Here is a 19,932-nt window from a genome sequence, read left to right on the forward strand (position 1 = left end):
CCACACTGGGCAATTTAGCCTGATAAATTGATATTTAAGCTGAAATTTTTTTTTTCCCCGAGACAGGGTTTCTCTGTATAGCCCTGGCTGTCCTGGAAGTCACTCTGTAGACCTGGCTGGCCTTGAACTCAGAAATCCACCAGCCTCTGCCTACCAAATGCTGGGATTAAAGGCGTACGCCACCACCGCTCCGCTAAGCTGAAATTTTAAAGTAATGTTACACTAGGAACCTCAGGTTGTATCTCTTCAGCTCTGGCACATCTGGACAAAGCTGTGCTCCACTTCCTGTGGAGACCATGTCATCCCTTTTCCATGTTTTCTCTTTGATCTTTCCACTGATTAATTCAAGAGTTGAGAAAAATCAGATAAAATAATTATTATAGTTATAAAATTATTCGGTTCCCACAGCACTTCGTCTTCTTCCTGAGTCACCTAATTCAGCACTTAACTGTGCCCACAGTTGTGAGAGGACTTAATGATGGAGCAATCTCTTCTAATCTTAATTCTGAACTTGTGTGTACCATCTCCCTGCCCTACAGACTAATTATGCAACACTATAAACTAGAAAGTGTTGTACTTGTTTCCATAAAGCAACATCTGGTTTAAGGACCAAGGTAGAGAAATCCAATTTATTACCATGAATACTGCCAGTGGTTCCAAAAAGAGTAAGGGTTCTGTCTCAACAAAAACAACAGCAACAAAACTAACCACACGCACACGCACTATAGCAGAGGTTCTCAACTTGTGAGTCTAGACCCCATTGGGATCTGGTATCATATTTTAATCATGATTCACAACAGTAGCAAAACTGCAGTTATGAAATAGAACAAAATAACAATGGTTGGGGGCACCACAACATAAGGAACTGTGTTTAAGGCTGGTAGTATTAGGAAGGGAAAGGATCCGGCTCTGTAGTACGCTGAGCCAGTCAGGTCATATCTTATTTCTGTCCCAATTGTTAATGAAGCACTGTTTGTTTTCACTCACTGAACAGACATTTGAGTGCTTGCTGTATGCTATGTACTGTGTGAGAAGCTGCAAAAACATGAAGAGCTCACTTTCTGTTTGATGTTGAAAGTGTGAAATTCCTAAGCGACAATCCACTTTCTAAAAACACAACAACGTTTTGTGAGATTAAAAATGGAGTAGCTAAATTCTAAAAGGCTTTCTCAAAGAAGTTATTTGAATGGGCTCTCTCATTCTAAGAGCTTACCTGACCAAAGAGGTTGGGGCTTGAGGGAAGACAGGTATTCTAAACTCAAGAATCACTGTTTACACATCCTCTGCTGGGAAACGCAGTTAAGATGGGGCTGAGGTGGTGCAAGCCTTTAATCCCAGCACTTGAAAGGCAGAGGCAGGTGGATCTCTTGAGTTTAAGGCCAGGGTGGGCTATAGAGTGAATTCCAGGACAGCCAGTGCTACACAGAGAAGCCTTATTTTGAAAAAAACAAAATAGGAATAAAAATAAAATAAAGAAATGCAATTAACTAGGAGCATTCAGTGTGCAGAATGAAGAAGTGACAAGAGATAAAGACACGGCCAAGGATTGAGGCTGCAGTTTGAGGAGGCTGCCATCTGATACTGAAAGGCTGAGATTTTATGGTAAGGGGGGTGGGGGGATTTATCCTGAGAGCCAGCAAATGTTAGTAAAGGATTAACATGATTGACCTTGGTTTAAAGGAATAAAAACTGCACAGACAGTGCAAATGATAGGCTAGAGTATGAAGAGATTGTTCAGTTTAGAATAGTAGTGCAGGCCTGTCATCCAGCTGCTGGGAGACTGAGGGAGAGTCCCACAAGTCTAAGGCTGGCATGGGTTACAGTAAGACTCTAGATCAAAATAATAACTAATAACAAATACAGTGAAATAAACAATTCATAAAAGACTCTGTAGAGGTAGTGGCATTGGAGGCTTAAACTCCAATAATCTGGGGCAAATTTTCAATGTGACTAAAGGATAACAGAATTAAGGTGAAGAATGAGTGGGGGAAGGGTAGAGGGATTTCTAGCTTAGGGAATTGGGTCGATGCTGGGAGTCACTAACTACAGTGCAGGTTGCGTAGGAAAATATCAGTCATAAGATGGTTGGCCATCAGAGTTGTGTTTGACAGGCTTTTATTTTTAATGGTAGCCAACAAAGTCAAGTATAAAGCTTCAGAATATTTATTTGGAACCATACCTTGAAAAAAAGTGGCCCTAGTGGGCCGGCCAGTCTCTTCTTCCCTTCCTTGTTTCTTCCCTCCCTGGCTCTCACCTTGCCTCCCTCCACTTGACTTCCTCTCTAAAAGTGTTTGTGGGAACTAACTACCATAAGCAGAAACTCATTTCAACATTCATGAGGAAAAGAACGCTTTAAAAAAGCAGAGTGAAAGCCGGGCAGTGGTGGTGCATGCCTTTAATCCCAGCACTTTGGAGGCAGAGGCAGGCAGATTTCTGAGTTTGAGACCAGCCTGGTCTACAGAGTGAGTTCCAGGACAGCCAGAACTACACAGAGAAACCCTGTCTTGAAAAACCAAAAAAAGAAAGAAAAAAAAAGCAGAGGGGAGGGCAATCAGACTAGACATTGAATTATTGTAAAGCATTTATAAGCTAGCTGTTGATAAGTGACAAGGATGCAAAGCTCACTCAAGTGACACAGGTAAAAGGTATGTCTCACAGCAGACACAGACAGACTTTAACTAGTGTTTAAGCCACCTAGTTTCCACATTGAAAAAGGTGAACTTTGATCTTTCCAAGAATAATTTTCAAAGAGATCAGATGATTCCAAATAAATTGTTCCTCTTGTAGTGTAGAATTATAGGGCAACCCCTTAGAAGCAAGGAAAACCTTCCTAGCCATGTTGAAATCCTATTCAATAAAGTGAAAGACTGCTGAATTTCATCACATCAAATTAATTTTATGGAAAAGAGGGGACCCCTCAAGAGCAAAGTAAAAACATAAATGATGAACTAGGAAATGCACTTTTCCACAATACATAACTAATAACCTGACATGAGTATTTTTAGACAGAGAAGAAAACAACTGGGCAGCAAAATGCAAGAAATAGAAACAGATTTTACATGAAAAAAATGGAAATGTTTCTTAAGTAAAAGCACTCACAACCTTTGTATAATGAGAAATGCAAATTAAATCACTCAGATACTATTTCTCATCCATTAGCTTGCCAAAAAAAAAAAAAAAATCTAAGTTTTACAGTATAGCCTCTTAGAAAAGCTCTTATGAGAAATGGGGTGGCCCATACCCCATTTTTACAGTTTAATATACTTGAGTACAAAATGGAGAAGAAAATTCCAACATGGTGAATTTCACAGCTTGTAACAAAGTTACACACATATGTACTTTTGAAATAGCAAATCTCACTTTCAGAAATCTGACTCAAAATGGTGAAAATGGATATACAGGTTCAGCTCATTATAGAAAAAGCTCAGAAATAAAGCAAGTGTCTGCTGTAGGATAGTGGACAGTGGATGGATGACCCACAGCACTGCCATACAGCAGAGTACCAGGTGCATCTTCAGGAATGACACAATGTGACAAGGAGTATGTATGCCCCTCCTCATCTGTATCTTACCTAGGCGGTTGTCAAGTGAAATGATAATGAAAACATCAAGCACAAGTTTACTTAGGAGGAAGAGGGACAGGGTGGCAAAAGAAGGAAGGAGTTTGTGATTTTGTCATAAAATCTGTTCAGTAGACATGTTTGGAGAACACTGTGAAGTCAAACGAGAATCGAGTATTTAAAAGACAGTACATGAAATGACAAACTTGTATGTTGATGGCAAAACTGCACAGAAAAGAATTAGCCATGTCTTTTAAAAATCCTCCGAGGGCTTGGGGTGTAACTCAGTGTGGAACACATGCTTAACACATGTGCGCCTACACTCAGCCCTGGGCAGGCACCAACTAAGCACAGCCCAATCATATTCTGTTCTAATACAATCCTGCAGTACCCTAAGAAAAAGAATCTCAAAGTAACAATGAATTGTTATTGTTATCAGTAACAATGTCTTTGTGCTATTGCCCATGGGGTCTTCATGCATAGTCTGGGAATGAGCAGATACATAAGCAGGTGTTTGGGAGAAATTACCCTTTGATTGTGGGCCAGAGGAGAAACATGAAAAACTGTTCTGCTTTAAAGTGAATGCATTCTACAGTTTATATTTAAAGCGGCCAATTTCTTAGCATGTGCCCACTGTAAATATCAAGAAGAGGGGACTAGTGTGATTTCACCCCGCACACGCCATAGTACTCAGGTTACAGCAGCTAAACACCATCTGCCTGAGAATTGCCAGAAGCAAGAGCTGATTCCAAGTTTGAGGCAGAAATACTTAGGATGAATTTAGAATACCCTGCCGTACTACTAAGTATGGAAACCATTAACAATTGTTGATGCCTTGTCAAGAGGACCTGGGAGTCAATTCAAGGAGAGCATCTCCCATTGGCCACAGGAGACAATGTACATCATTAAAAGCCACAGTAATAGGTCAAATCATAGCAAGTATTTTTCTTCAAACTCAAATATTTAGCTAGGGAAAGGTCTGTATTAGTTACCTTTCTTACACTGACCAAATTCCTGAGAGAGTCAGATTCAGGGAGGAGGGCTGTACTTTGGCTCTCCTGTTCATGGGACATAGTCAGTCCCAGCAGGGAATGTGTGGTAGAAGCCAGGCTGCTGCCACTTCAGCAGAACAGGAAGCTAGGACAGCATAAGAAGTGGTGCCAGGATACAGAGCCCAGGGCCTGCCACTAATACATCTACTTCTTCGAGGTCAGCCCAAACTCCTATGGGCATAATCTAAAACAATGCTGCTAGCTGTAGAACCAGAGTTCAAATGTGAGCCTACGGGGGTCAGTTTTTGTTTTGTTTTTCAGGATTTTTCACTGTGTAGCCCTTGCTGTCCCTGAACTACTCTGTATACCAGGCTGGAACTCATGGAGACCCACCAGCCTCTGCCTCCCAAGTGCTGGCATTAAAGGCATGGGTCACTGCTGCCAGGCAATGGCAGACATTTTTTATACCAAGTATAACAGGAACAGCCCATTACTTGTTTCTTAGGGGTTTGCTATTCTTTTATCCATCTCTTTGTTTCGTGTATTGTGTATGTTTGTGAACCTCTTCCATGCCTGCTGTGAGAGGAGGCAGGAAGTGGGTGTCAAGTCCCCTGGCACTGCAGTTACAGACTGCTGTGAGCCAGCATCGTGCTGGCGCTGGGAACTGATCCCAGGTCCTCTGCAAGAGCAGCCTATTGCTGTTGTTCTTTTTGTAATGCTAGGGATGGAATCTATGAATTTGAGGCTAGCCTGGTCTACAGACCAAGTCCTGGTCAGCCAGGGCTCTGTTACACATTATTATCATCATGGTAGGAGGCATGACAGCATGAGGGAAAGTACTGGAGAAGTATCCAAGAGCTACATCCTGATACTCAGGAAGAGAGACTCTGGGCTTGGCATGAGCTTTTGAAAGCCTTCCCTTCCTGCCCCCCAACCAAAGGACACACTTCTTCCAATAGGATCGTACCTAATCTTTCTAATCCTTTCAGACAGTGTCACTCCCTGGTGTCTATTCAGAGATGAGCCTGTGGGGTTCATCCTTATTCAAACCACCATAACCACATAGTGAGGCACCTGTGTCTTCTCTGTTCAGAGATGTCATACTAAGAGGTTGAAATGGGTCGTCATGAGAATATTCATACCATGAATGTGTTCATAAACTTTTAACTTTTGTTTTAACTTTTGTTTTAACTTTTGTTTTAAGTTTTGTTAATAGACTAGAACAGTGTTTCTGTAGGTTTCAACCCTTTTAGTTTGGAGGGAGCTGAACAACCCTTTCAAGGGCTCAAATATCAGCTATCTATATTACAATTTATAACAATAGCAAAATTATAGATATGAAGTAGCAACAAAAATAACTTTATGTTTGGGGGTTACCACAACATGAGGAACTGTATTAAAGAGCTGTAACATTAGGAAGGTTGAGAACCACTGGTCTAGATTTAAGCAAAGAATGGGAACTAGGTATGGTAGCACATACTTTTAATTTCAGCACTCGTAAGGCAGAGGCAGGTGGACATCTGAGGGTTCCAGGCCAGCCAAGGCTACATAATAAAATCCTGACTCAAAATGGTATGTGTGTGAAAAATATATATATTTATGTTTGTGTGTATATATTACCTGCATATATAGTATTATATATACTATATATTATATTGTGATATAATATATAGTGATATATTATATTTAGTGAATAAAATTTGAAGTGTTTCACTGAAATAGCCAAAAATGAAAATATATCTAATATTTGAAAGTTATGAACAATTCAGCAAGTTTTTGACATTGATAAAGGGTTTTGACACACATCCTTTTTTTTTGTTTGTTTTTTTGTGGTGGGGTTTCTCTGTGTAGCCCTGGCTGTCCAGGAACTCACTTTGTAGACCAGGCTAGCCTCAAACTCAGAAATCCGCCTGCCTCTGCCTCCCAAGTGCTGGGATTAAAGACATGTGCCACCACTGCCTGGCTTCAACACATATCTTTTTATTGATGTAGTTTTTATTTTCTTTTGTTTGTTATCCTTAAATTTTTTTTAAATATTTATTTATTTATTATAAGTAAGTATACTGTAGCTGTCTTCAGACACACCAGAAGAGGACATCATATCTCATTACAGATGGTTGTGAGCCATCATGTGGTTGATGGAATTTGAACTCAGGACCTTCAGAAGAGCAGTCAGTGCTCTTAACTGCTGAGCCATCTCTCCAGCCTATCCTTAAATTCTTTATCCTCCTGTCTCAACTGGCTATTACAGGAATGCACTACCACACTGGGCCCCAACATACATATCTATTGTTTCACTTTCATCTTATTCATTTAATTAAACAAAAATAATAATGAGTTCTCATGTCAAAACTACACCCACTCAAAACCTACAACAATAAATGGTTAGTGTTAGGAATACAGAACAGGAGTGTGGTAAGCAGGGTGTAGCTCAGTGGTACACACCTGCATAGAACACTGGGCCCCAATAACAGAAAACTAGAACCAAAATCCAGAAATCAAACAACAAAGAAATTTTATTGAAAATTAACTAAAGCAGGGTGGAGAGATGGCTCAGAGGTTAAGAGCACTGGCTGCCCTTCCAGAAGTCCTGAGTTCAATTCCCAGCAACCACATGGTGGCTCACAACTATGTCTTATGGGATCCAATGCCCTTATCTGGTGTGTCTGAAGACAGCTACAGTGGAGTCATAAATAAAATAAAAAAATCTTAAAGAGAGAGAGAGAGAAAAAGAGAGAGAGAGAGAAAGAGAGAGAGGAGAGAGAAAAGAAGGAAGGAAGGAAGGAAGGAAGGAAGGGAGAAAAAGAAAATTAACTAAAGCAGGTGTTCAGTGGTGGCACATACATGCCTTTAATCCTAGTACTTAGGAGGCAGAAGCAAGCTGATCCTGAGTTCAAGGCCAGCCTTGACTACAGAGAAAGTTGCAGGATAACCAGAGGAACACAGAGAAACCCTGTCTGGATAAACCAGAAAGAGAAAAGAAAACCATCCAGAGCATTCTGTGACAGTTAACTGGCTATGTGAGTTTTATGATACTTACTGCATATTTTATTATTTGTAGAGTGTTACAGTTCTTTTGTGTCTGGAAAACTTACAGTTTATATTTGTGTGTATTGTTTTGTTTTTTGGTTTTTTTGGTTTTTTTTTTTTTTTTGAAGACAGGGTTTCTCTGTGTAGCCCTGGCTGTCCTGGAACTCACTCTGTAGACCAGGCTGGCCTCAAACTCAGAAATCCACCTGCCTCTGCCTGTGTGTATTGTTTTTAAGGTCAGAAATTCCCAATATGTATCTGTAGGAAGAAAGGACAAACACTAGCTCTTGAGGAATCCTGAGTCCATCTCACTAGCATTCACACAGCTGGTAAATGTGATTGCTACTTGAATAGAGACAGTAAAAGGAAACGAATGCACAGTAGAAGAGACTTTTTTTTTTTTCTGAGACAGGGTTTCTCTGTGTAGCCCTGGCTGTCCTGGAACTCACTCTGTAGACCAGGCTGGCCTCGAACTCAGAAATCCGCCTGCCTCTGCCTCCCAAGTGCTGGGATTAAAGGCATCTCGCCACCACCGCCCGGCCGAGACTTTTTTTTTTTCTGGTAGAGATGACATAAGGAAAATGGTAGGGGTTTGTTACAGAATCCAACTCATTGCTATTAAACATTCTTTGGCTAATCTGTACACACATACACACACACACACACACACACAGGAGGGGGGAAGGAGGGGAGAGAGAGGGAGGGAGAGAGAGAGAGAGAGAGAGAGAGAGAGGGAGAGAGGAACATTGTGGCGAAACAAGACTAGAAGACAACATAGAAATTCCTCAAAACATCCAAACAAGGGACAAAGGGAGCTTAGAACCAGATGGCAGTTGCTATGATCTTGAGGTTCATGCATCCCAAATCCATTATGTTGAAATTCTAACTCCCAAAATAATGGTACTAGGAAATAGAGAGCCTTTGGAAGGCTTGGGAGACTCTGTGATTAAGTCAGGAGAGCAAAGTGTTCATTAATAGTAGTTGAGCATCTTTATAAAATAGGCCCTTCCACAGGACCAAAGAACGAGAAGGCAGTATTTCTGAACCGGAGGACAGGCCCTCACAAGACAACAAATTTGCTTGGATGCCTTTGATCTTGTACTTCCCACCATTCAGAACTGTAAAAAAGACCTGCATATCGTGTATGAGCCACATGGTTTATAGTGTTAGGTTGCAACAGATCAATGACTAAGACAGTGGTGATGGTGGTATTGGCAAGTGGTCAGATTCTGAAATGTTCTTGAAAGTAGAGTTAAAAGACCTGTTGGTGGATTGCCTAGGTAATATAAAAGAAAGGAAAGAACGAACGGTGGCTCCATAGACTTTCGTCTCCAGGAAACAGGACTGACGATTTATTTACATAGGCAGACTGCAAAAACAGACAGGCTAGATAGTGAAGTTGGGGTCTGGTATAGATCAGTGGATTGCAGAGATATGAATAAGCAAAGCAACCATGTGACGATGTTAAGCATAAATAAAGCTAATATATACAAATTGGACTTCAGGAAAAAGATTCAGGCTGGAAGAGAAATTGGGGAGTTCTTTGCTTTTAGTATTTAAAGACATGAAATAGTTACAACCACCAAAAAGTACGGCTGGGCAAAACTCTTCGGTGTTCCAATATTTAGAAGTTGTGAAAAAATGAGAAAGAGTGGCCGGTAAGGTCAATGCAAGTCCAGAATAATATTTTAGAAATTAACTGTAAAATACAGAGGCTGGAGATGTAGCTCAGTTGGTCAGTACTTGCCTAGTGTGCAAGGCACCTGCCTCTGACCCCAGCAGCACATAAAGCGAGGGTGGTAAAACACAATTTGAGTCTCATAACTTAGGAGGTGCAAACAAGACTGGTGTTAATGGCTGTGGAGAGGAGAGGGAGCCCTGAGTGTGTGAAGGCCTGAGTGGGTATGAGTTGTTAACACAGAAAGAGCCAGGTCAAGGATCACAGCCTCAAACTGAGGGGAAACTAACAAAGCCCCCACATGCGGAGGTGAGACTCAAAGGCATGGCAAAGCCTTGCTCTGGTCCTTTTTGTGGGTGTTGACAGTGTCTGTGGAAAGTGTCCACCATAGTTTATGCCCACTGGATAGTTACAGCCCAAAGACTGCTCCCCTCCAGAGGCTGCTCCTACACAGAGTAGCAAAGCCTGTCTCCATGTTCAAGCTGTATACAGTAACCCTAACTTGTTGTTTATCTGTATGTAATCACTCCTCCTCCTTGTTCAGCACTAAGCAACAACCCTGCCTGCTGTTCACTTCTATATGGCAATCACACTGAGCTTCCCGGGCACAGTAGCTTCCCTAGCAGACAGCCCAGTCTACCCAATCCCAACTTTTTACTTATGTGTCTCTATGTATATATTTGCCTTTTCTTTACTCCCTTGCTGCCCCAACCAGGTCTAGTCCCTGGAGCCCTGAAGGGGCATGCACAATCTCATCCTTGCCTACAGGGTGGGCTTAGTGAGGAGTTAGAGGAGAGAGATGGAGAGGCCCAGACCATCGATGATATTGACTTAGTGTTATCTCAACCGGCAACGTGGTTAAATTGACAGCTGAATTTGGCAACGTAGTTGGTACAGCAGTTTTATGAAGTTATCAAAAAGACAAGAAGGCGGTGGTGGTGGCTTTAATCCCAGCTCTTGGGAGGCAGAGGCAGGCGGATTTCTGAGTTCAAGGCCAGACAAGAAAACGAAACCCCTCTAAGTCCAGCATAGCATAGTGATACACACTTACAGTTCTATTAGTAGCTATTTGGGAGACTGCTGTGGGAGTATCAGTTGAGACAAGGAATTCAAGGTAGTCTGGTAACTTAGTCTGATAACTGTAGTGAGACCCTGTCTCAAAAAGACAAAGGAGGAAAACCTTTCAGTTATGGAGTATGTCTTTCTGTTGTTGTCCCTATTGTTGTTTTAAGACATGGTTTCTCTGTAGCCCTGGCTGTCCTAGAACTCACTCTATACACCAGGCTGGCCTTGAACTCAGTGATCTCTGTCTGTCTCTGCCTTGCAAGTCCTGGGACTGAAGGTCTGCACCCCTACTGCCTGACTATGAAGTATGTCTTAATAAAGTATTTTTCTTTTTCTTTGTTTTTGTTTTTCGAGACAGGGTTTCTCTGTGTAGCCCTGGCTGTCCTGAAACTCACTCTGCAGACCAGGCTGGCCTCGAACTCAGAAATCTTCCTGCCTCTGCCTCCCAAGTACTGGGATTAAAGCATGTGCCACCACTGCCCGGCATAAAGTATTTTTCTACATGGGTTTAAAAGTATTTTTTTTCCTGAGATCTGGAGAATGTTTATTATATTTTTTTCATTCACAAAATCTGAGCAAAAAGCAAGCAAACAAAACCTCTTCTATCTTGTTTATGCATTGAGGTAGGTTCTTTTTTTTTGTTGTTTTTCGAGACAGGGTTTCTCTGTGTAGCCCTGGCTGTCCTGGAACTCAGAAATCCGCATGCCTCTGCCTCCCAAGTGCTGGTATTAAAGGAATGTGCCACCACTGCCCGGCGAGGTAGGTTCTTACTATCTAAACCAGATTAGCCTTGAGATCAGGGTCCTTCCACCTTAGCCTCCTACATGATGGGGTCTCAGGTACATTACCTAGGCTTGCCTAAAGTGTTCTTAAAATATTTTATATATTTAAATTATTTTAAATTAAAAATAGGTTACAAGTGATGTTATGATTTTATGAAAATAGCATAGAACAACTAAACCAACTAATTAATATATCACTTCAAATCCTTACCGTTTTTGGTAATGAAAACACTTTCATTTACAGTAAGCCATTTGAAACGCACAATGCATTATTGTTTAATATACTGCGGCAAGTGTTCAACACCTCAAAGGAAAACCTGCACATTTCCCCTGTCTAATTGAGGTGCGGTACCTTGGACCTGTCTCCCCTCCCCTCAGCCTCTGTTGGCGTTCACTTGTTTTAGCTTCTGCATATGTGGTAATAATGTGCCATTCTTTCTCTGTGCCTGGCTAATTTCAATTAGCATAAAGTTCTCCAATTTATCTATATTGTCTCAACACAATTTCTCTCTTTTTTTAAAGGTGGAATATATCACTGTTTATACACACCACATTTTCTTTATTCATTAACATGCTAGTGGATACTTAACTTGATTCCATAGTTGGACTATTATTAGCAGAGCTAAACAGGATGTGAATGTGCAATGGATTTGATAGTCTGGTTTCTAATTTCAAATCTTTTAGGGGGATATATAAAGTGGGACTAGCTAACAGTATCATAAAATGACCATACAAACTTACATTCCCACTAGCACTGCTAAGCACTTTGGTGAGAGTGGAAAAAACACATCAGTACATAGATGCTAAGGGGCTTTCTTTACCTCACATGCCCATGTGGCCATAGGAAGGAAAGGGAATTATTCAGAAGAAAAACAAAAATCCCCAGTACCAACCTAGCAGAGTACCTCCTTCTGACAGGCAATTCAAGAGACATTAGAATCTACTGTTATCCAATGAGAAGGTCACAAAAAGAGATGCTAATGCAATTAAGGGGAATGATTTTGTAGACAAGGCAGCAAGGAAGACTCTTGGAAAACTACCTCACAGGGAGGAGCACAAAGGCTTTACCATCTCAGGAAAATAAAACGAGCACAGACCAGTTTATCTCCAAGATGGAATAGTTTGGGTTTCATAAGAAGTCATCAAAATAAGCCAGAAGGATGATAGGCCCTAGATGAAAAAACTACTGCTTCCAACAGCTGCCAGTAGGAGAAAACAAGGTCCATGACTCTCCCCCCAGGAATGCCAGGAATTGGCGGCACTCCCTTCTCAGGACATTATCAGGATGAGGTCCTTCACGAACCACCAGGGAACTGATTCTAACCAATTTGTTACCGTAATTATCCTGGGGGAGGGCCAACACTGAATTTTACCTTAGTCTTAAGGAGGCATAAATACTTAGGAGAGAAGTGGTAAATGGACTCACTCAGACCTTCACCTGGTGGACTGAGGAGTTCTGTAGAAGAACTGCAAAGTTACAGAGTCCCTAAGGCTGATACCTACAGAGTGGTAAGCAATCTTCCTTCCAAGCAAAAACAACTCACTGGTCTCTGCGGCAACTGCTGTCACTTATCAACCTCATGCAGCCTGCAAAACCCAACCATCTAGGAAGACTGAGAAGGCTAATCTTACCCTTAAAAAGACCTTGTCAGTAAACTTCTTGTTCCAGCTAAAATTGCTACCCACGGCCCTTTCCAGAATAATAGCTCCTAAAGATACCTTACAATTTAGCTTTTTTTGATATGCTATGTAGAGGCCCTTCCTGACTAAATGTTTACTTTTTGACTCAGAGAACCAAGAAATTGTCAGTTATCAAGCCAGTATATCATTATATTATATGCAATGAGCTATAATATTATATGGAAAGAAGGTCACAGTTGGGCATATTGACACACACCTGCAATCCTAACACTTGTGTGTCTGAAACAGGAAGATAGTACCCAGGCCATCCAGGGTTACATAGGAAGACCTGGTCTCATTAGGAAGGGAAGAAGGAAGAAAGGAAGGAAGGAAGAAGAGAGGGATGGAGGGAAGGAGGAGAGAATGGGGAGATGGGAAAGAAAAGGGGAAGGGAAGTGCAGAAGGAAGGAGGAAGAAGTGTCAGGAAGGGAGAAAAGAAAAAGAACAAAGCCTTACCAGCTACTGAGACCCCACCCCCACCCCCAAGGAACTTATAATTAAAATGGTCATAGGGAGATGAGTTCCACTCTCAGATAACCCTAATGTAAAGAACCGTACACTCGTACATTCTCTGGCTGTCAAGCTAAGTAGAATAACACTTGGATTCACTCTTATAAAATAAAATCTATTGCTTTCAGGTTTTCAGGGTACAGAAAACAACTGTGGCCAGACCTACGAGTAGTAGGTATTTAGAATTTAGATGTTATCAACAACTTCTTAGCTAATGGTCCTAGACTCACCACTGTTGATAATTCGCCTTATTTTTTACAATCCCCCCGGCCCGTGCACTCCCACAGTGCCTTCATGCATTTCCCTGTTGCCCACAGTGTCTAGTCTATACTCATGACTCGTTTCACTCAAGTTCCTCAGCTAACATTTTTCCTATCACATTACCCCAATTCTCTCAAGCACAAAGGAGTAATGTCTATGTCCTCCTTGCCCAAACCATATTTAAGGGCCAAAATATGACCAGCATTTTAAGGCTGGATAAAGAAAAACCATCGTGTCGCCGACGCACTGCCTTTGAGCCCCCAGCACACCTTCTCGTGGTGCCAGGGGTTAAGCTTCGGTGCCATAGCACATTGCTGACACATAACTGGGGCTGCCTGCCCTTCGCGGGTGGTCCTTTTAACTACTAGCTACAGGCTCAGAACAGCCTAGTACATGGCACTTTGGAAGTCGAGGGCAGATGGTGTGACCCGGCCTTAGGCCTAGGTTTGGGAGTAACCTAGGCCGGAGTGATCCTTGTTCAAGTAGGTCCTATCCTTTGTCCTAACCCAAGTGTGGGCAATACTGGAGATGTCGGCCTACAGAATCGGGCAAACCCTGGAAGTGTATTTGGATGCTGTAGCACACGGGAGTTTGGGGGACTGAAGCCTTGAAAGGGGAGTGGGGTGTGGTAGTTAAATCGAATCTCCTAGGAGAGTAGAAGGACACTAGGGATCAGAGTGCTTGGATAGCAGATAGGCCAGAGGTTGGGCCTGCAATTCTGGGTGGGATAGAGCCAACTACCCTCAATGTTGGGTTCCCACCTCAACATTGCTGGAGGCTAGCAAGGGTGGCTAAAAACTAGCCCGGTAAGAGTTTCAGTGCATTAACGGTCCTGTGGGCTTCTCTAAAATATAACATGCTTGTCTGGTGTTTGACGTGAGATATTTAATTTGTGAAACAATGCAAGAAAGACCAGTGAACAAGACATGTGGACACTTGATGGGCAAGTGGGAGAAATTAAAGCAGTACACTGACATAAATAAATAAATAAATACATAAGAAAGAAAGAAACACCATCGTTAACACGAAAGATGATTTGGCACAGAAACCTAGAAACCCTACCCTGCCCAGCCTCCATACAACAAACTGTTGAAAGCCTGAAGTATACACTCGTCTGAGAGGTGGTGCTATGTAAACACCCTATAACGGACTGTGGCTTTTGTTTGTTTCAGTTTTTCCAGACAAGGTTTCTCTGTGTAGTCCTGGCTGTCCTGGAATTCACTCTGTAGACCAGGCTGGCCTCAAACTCACAGATCTGCCGGTGTCTGCCTCCTGAGTACTGGGATTAAAGGTGTGTGCCCTCAATGCCAAACTTAAGGGCTGTGGCTTTTTCTTTTTTTTCTTTGAGACAGGGTTTCCCTGTGTAGCCCTGGCTGTCCTGGAACTCACTCTGTAGACCAGGCTGGCCTCGAACTCAGAAATCCGCCTGCCTCTGCCTCCCAAGTGCTGGGATTAAAGGCGTGCGCCACCACTGCCCTTCGAGTCTGTTCCTTTCTTAATACTGTCTCTAATTCTCCTTCTAATCATGTGTCTCTGGTAAAATTCTTTGTCCTTTAGATGCAAGAGCCTGGCAACTCCAATGGCTACCCTGGGACTCAAACTCACACCTGTAAGAAAACCAGCAACCACACCTGGGAACCTAGCCAAGGGTGCTTGGAACCCTTGCAAACCATAATAGAGGTCGTCTTGGACAGCATTAAACAAATTGTTCTCATACTAATGATATAGTAGCCCTTACACCAACAAAGGGGACAAGGATTCCGTTTATTTCTAACTCTTATACTTTATCTCAGAAACTAATTTTGAAGTTGACTTCAGAATCTCTAGAGACCCATTAATGTAAATGAGCTGTTTTAATACACACAACCCCAGGAGACCCTAAACCTTCTCATGTACCTGGGGCCAAGGTCTTATTAGTACCTTCATCAGTCCTCAGGGATCACAAACTTCTTGAATGTGTTACATATTTCTTTCCTTTACGGTATCTCATGTATTTGTAACAAAGCTTCCTATTAAATTATTCTGTATCAAAACGTAACTACTAGACCTACACAGAAAGGCATCTAACAGGTGGCTCAACTGGACCAAAACCAGCCCCTCACCCAGGGCACTCTCTTGGCAGCCTGTTCCTGGACTCCATGACTCAGTCCCCTTCTTATCCTCTCTCAAAGTTCCACCTTCTCTCCAAAGGAAACTTAGTTCTAGAGCGCAGCTTCCTTTGTGCCTAATGACCTTGAAGTTTCTTAATCAATTCCAGGCAGGGAAAGGTTGAGGTATAAAGTGTAGATGGGAATCAAGTGGCCCTTTCAAATGAGACTATAATTATGTATAAGCCCTCGTTCCCATTACCACTCTCCCACCTTCTTGCAGAAATCACAGAGCTGTAATGCACTGTGGCACTGAGTGGAGCAGTTGGAGGAAGACCATACAGTGCTGACTGTCATAAACAGTCCTAGTGTCTGTGGCATAATTATTTGAGACTTCAGGTAATGACTTCAATGCACTAAAGATCATTGATTGATTCATTGGTTCACACTGACTTTGGACAACCACTTTGCCTCAGATTATCTGCTAATTTAGAGAGGCAGATTATGTGTCTTCCCTGTTGCATGCACACATTAACATTACAAATAAGACACCGGAAGAGGTACAAAAGCTATATAATGAAGGTTAATTGCTCCATTAGATTAAAAAAAGCCAATGGCGGGTTGGACTGGGCCACTCTTAAATCAGCTTTGCCCTTCCTTCCTGTTGGTAAGGACCGTTCCACCCCTCCTACTGCTTCCTTTCATTTTTAACCGCTCTGTAATATGCATGCCCTCTATACCCCAGAAGTCCCTTGCTAAAAGGACGGTCCTACGAGTTTCCCTGCTATTCCCACTTAAGAGACACCCAGAGCCGGGCAGTGGTGGCGAATGCCTTTGATCCTAGCACTTGGGAGGCAGAGGCAGGTGGATTTCTGAGTTCAAGGCCAGCCTGGTCTACAGAGTGAGTTCCAGGATAGCCAGGGCTATACTGAGAAAGATAAATAAATAAATAAATAAATAAATAAATAAATAAATAAATAAATAAATAAGACACCCAGAGTGCATTTGGCTTCCCTATATCACCCACCTGGGATTTCCACTCGCAAGGATGGAAAACGTTCAGAAATCCCCTTGTATCTTACTTCACTTGCTAAGACTCATGCCTGCTGTTACCCATGGCTGAGCCATCTTAAAAGCTCCTTCATTCTGGTCTGATAATGACAATTACAAAAACTAAAGTAATTTGGATCCTAAAACTAAAATAACTTGTTCTCTGGATTCTTGTCTTCTCTGAAACTTTTTTTTCCCCCCGAGACAGGATTTCTCTGTATAGCTCTGGCTATCCTGGAACTCACTCTGTAGACCAGGTTAGCCTCGAACTCAGAAATTCGCCTGCCTCTGCCTCCCAAGTGTTGGGATTAAAGGCGTGCATCACCGCTGCCCGGCTCTTGTCTTTTCTGGGCGATCAACTCCCAGAAATGGCATGTAGGCCAGGAGAGAAGTCTGTGACCATCCAAGGATCTTTAACCTAACATGCCCTGGTTACCAACCTCAGGCCCCCAAAATCATCTGCTTCCTACCCACTTTTTTCTCCCCTGTAAGTACTCCAGCCAGTAAGCAGACTGGGGGCTCCATTTCTGCAGGTTTTTCTTTCTCCCCAGTAAAAGCCTCCACTGCTAAGGGCTCATATCCTTGTCTTTATTTCCTGCTTGCTGACACTATAATCTCAGGTATGTGCCCAAGATGTGCTCCCCAAACATGGCGGAAGTGCCTTGTCCTGAGAATGCCCGAGATCACCACTTGAGCATTCCCCCTTACCCTTGTAATAAAAGCCTCTCTCAGTTCCTTGTCTAACTTTCGATGGTGGAAACAATCCTGAAAGCTTCTTGGTGGAAGTGGAAATGGGTAACTGGAAGGAAGTTCTCCCTTTCTTCCAAAGCTCTCCTCTGGGGTTTAGGACATGTCCCTCTACACTGAGGGACCTGAGAGTGCTCAAAGTGCTATATATCCTGAAATATAGATGCTAGACACAGAGAGATTTCTTTTCCTTCCCTCCTTCCTTTCTTCCTTCTTTCCTTTCTTTGTCCCTTCTTTCCCAGACAGGGTTTCTCTGTATAACCCTAGCTGTCCTAGAACTCACTCTGTAGATCAGACTGCCCTTGAACTCACAGAGATAAGCCTGCCTCAGCCAGGGAGAGACTTCTCTTCTCTGATAACAGAAAAGAATTTAAAGAACTGAATTCTTAAACAGATTCTTGAAGTGACACACCCTAACTATCCCCCTTGCTCCAAGGGCAGTGGAAAACAGGACAACTAACTGGCCCCAACTTGTAATAACCAAATAAAATAACCCAAATTTTATCCTGGGTCCCATTAACATGGACCATACAAACTATAGGCAGAATGGTAGTATCTACCCTCAGACCTAAAAAGAAAACTCATTTAAGTAGCTACTTAGTGCCAGGCGGTGGTGGCGCACGCCTTTAATCCCAGCACTTGGGAGGCAGAGGCAGGTGGATTTCTGAGTTCGAGGCCAGCCTGGTCTACAGAGTGAGTTCCAGGACAGCCAGGGCTATACAGAGAAACCCTGTCTCAAAAAACCAAAAAAAAAAAAAGTAGCTACTTAGTGAAAACTCATTTAAGTAGCTACTTAGTACTCTGCCAATGAACCCAAGGTTACCCTGGGATCCCCCTACTAGGTTATAACATAATTTGGCCCAAATAAGCTTGAACAGTTTCTGTTAATGGCTCTTTAAAAAACAAAACAAAAAAACCCTTGATATTTATGTTTGTCCTTCTTCAACTCTAAAGGCTGACTTCCCATCTGGACACCTCTTAAACCAAATACCCTTCCCTGACAGCAGCAACTCTGAAGAGCCTGCCTCCTACAGAGACCCTTCTTATTGGCCCAGGAAATTTTAAAGAATAATTTTATCCAGATGTAATTAGAAAATCTGAGCATAAAGAGTTCTGATCTTCAGATGGCTTGCCAGTAAGACAGCAGGACAAGGCCAGAAGCAGTTCCAAGCCTGGGGCCCCTCATGTGGTCTCCAAAGGCAAAGGAGAGGGCCCTCTTGTGGTTATAATTGAGGGGCGGTCCAGGGCTTCTCTGACTAGAATCTACAGAAAGGGAATCAAGGGTGTGTTTTTCTCTTTCGCCATTTTACAGATGAGCAACCCAAAGTCCTCGTCTGCAGAGTAGCCTTACGAATATTTAAGTTGGCCATTCCAACTTGGAAATTCCAGAGAATGGTCCTGACCAAACTCCATCTCTCGGTCAGTATTTAACATTTAGTAAAGCTTGCTTTAAATTTGCACTCCTCCCAAAGAATACTTAAGTTTGACCCCAGACACCCCTACGGTCACTTCTGATGATTTTCTGCCATCAAGTTTGGCCTATCAGTTGGCAGATGGAGAAAAGGGGCCCCCAAAAGGGAGCATTAAATCACATTATTTTGCAGGTAGACTTGTTGGCTGGGAGGAGGGAGCAAGGCATGAGGTTACGTATGTGCAAGTTTTCTTTGCTTTGAGAGAAACTAGTTTTATGGCAAAAACGCCACATGGATTCATAAACACAAGCTATGATTACAGCTTAACCAAGAAATTTTAATTCCACCCCCTAGGCTGGGAAACTGTCCAAAAAACCAGGAAAAGCCTCCATCTAGGAAGCAAATACTTTCTGTGTCTCCTTGCTGCCCAAACCAGGGGACCCCAAACCACGGATGCCCTATACTCATGTCCTCCAAGGGAGGCACACCTGGGCCTGAAGACCTATGCTCTTTCTTCCCTCCAAGATTTAAGACATTAGTAACTCACCTGGGTACATTCTCATAAGACCCCTATAAGTATGTAGAAGTTTTCTAGGAACTAGCCCAATCCTTTAATTCGACACTAAGAGATAACATGCTAATTCTTTTCTTTTTTTTGTCTTTGTTTGAGACAGGGTTTCTCTGTGTAGCCCTGGCTGTCCTGGAACTCACTCTGTAGACCAGGCTGGCCTTGAACTCAGAAATCCGCCTGCCTCTGCCCTCCCAAGTGTTGGGATTAAAGGCGTATGCCACCACCACCCGGCTCCTCCTGCTAATTTTTAACTAAACTTTAACAGCCACAAAAGGACTGCAATCTTATAGGCTGCCAAACTATATGGGAAAGAAATGTAGAGGACAAATCAAGATTAACGGACACTAAGAGAACTCTGATGGGCAGACAGTCCCCATGAGTTACCATGAATAGGATTAGAACTGCCCCCCAGGGCGATGGAAACAAAACCGTTTCTTAGAAGGTTTAAAATGAATCCACAATAAACCGTTATATTACTCTAAGCTTTTTCAAGTAATTCAGGAAGCAG

The 19,932-nt window shown here is 42.5% G+C and overlaps 1 protein-coding gene and 1 non-coding gene across 2 annotated transcripts in view; one reads left to right on the plus strand and one right to left on the minus strand.

Moving 5' to 3' along the window:
• The window catches only part of Baz2b (bromodomain adjacent to zinc finger domain 2B), a 308,453-nt gene that overhangs the window by 231,545 nt on the left and 56,976 nt on the right, over positions 1–19,932 (minus strand). The window lies entirely within an intron of this gene.
• On the plus strand, positions 13,801–13,933 carry LOC116092807. Its single transcript, XR_004119503.1, has one exon. It is a non-coding gene; the product is annotated as a small nucleolar RNA SNORA76 (small nucleolar RNA).

Source organism: Mastomys coucha, unplaced genomic scaffold (genome assembly GCF_008632895.1).
Source record: "Mastomys coucha isolate ucsf_1 unplaced genomic scaffold, UCSF_Mcou_1 pScaffold15, whole genome shotgun sequence".
Classification (NCBI taxonomy): Eukaryota; Metazoa; Chordata; class Mammalia; order Rodentia; family Muridae; genus Mastomys; species Mastomys coucha.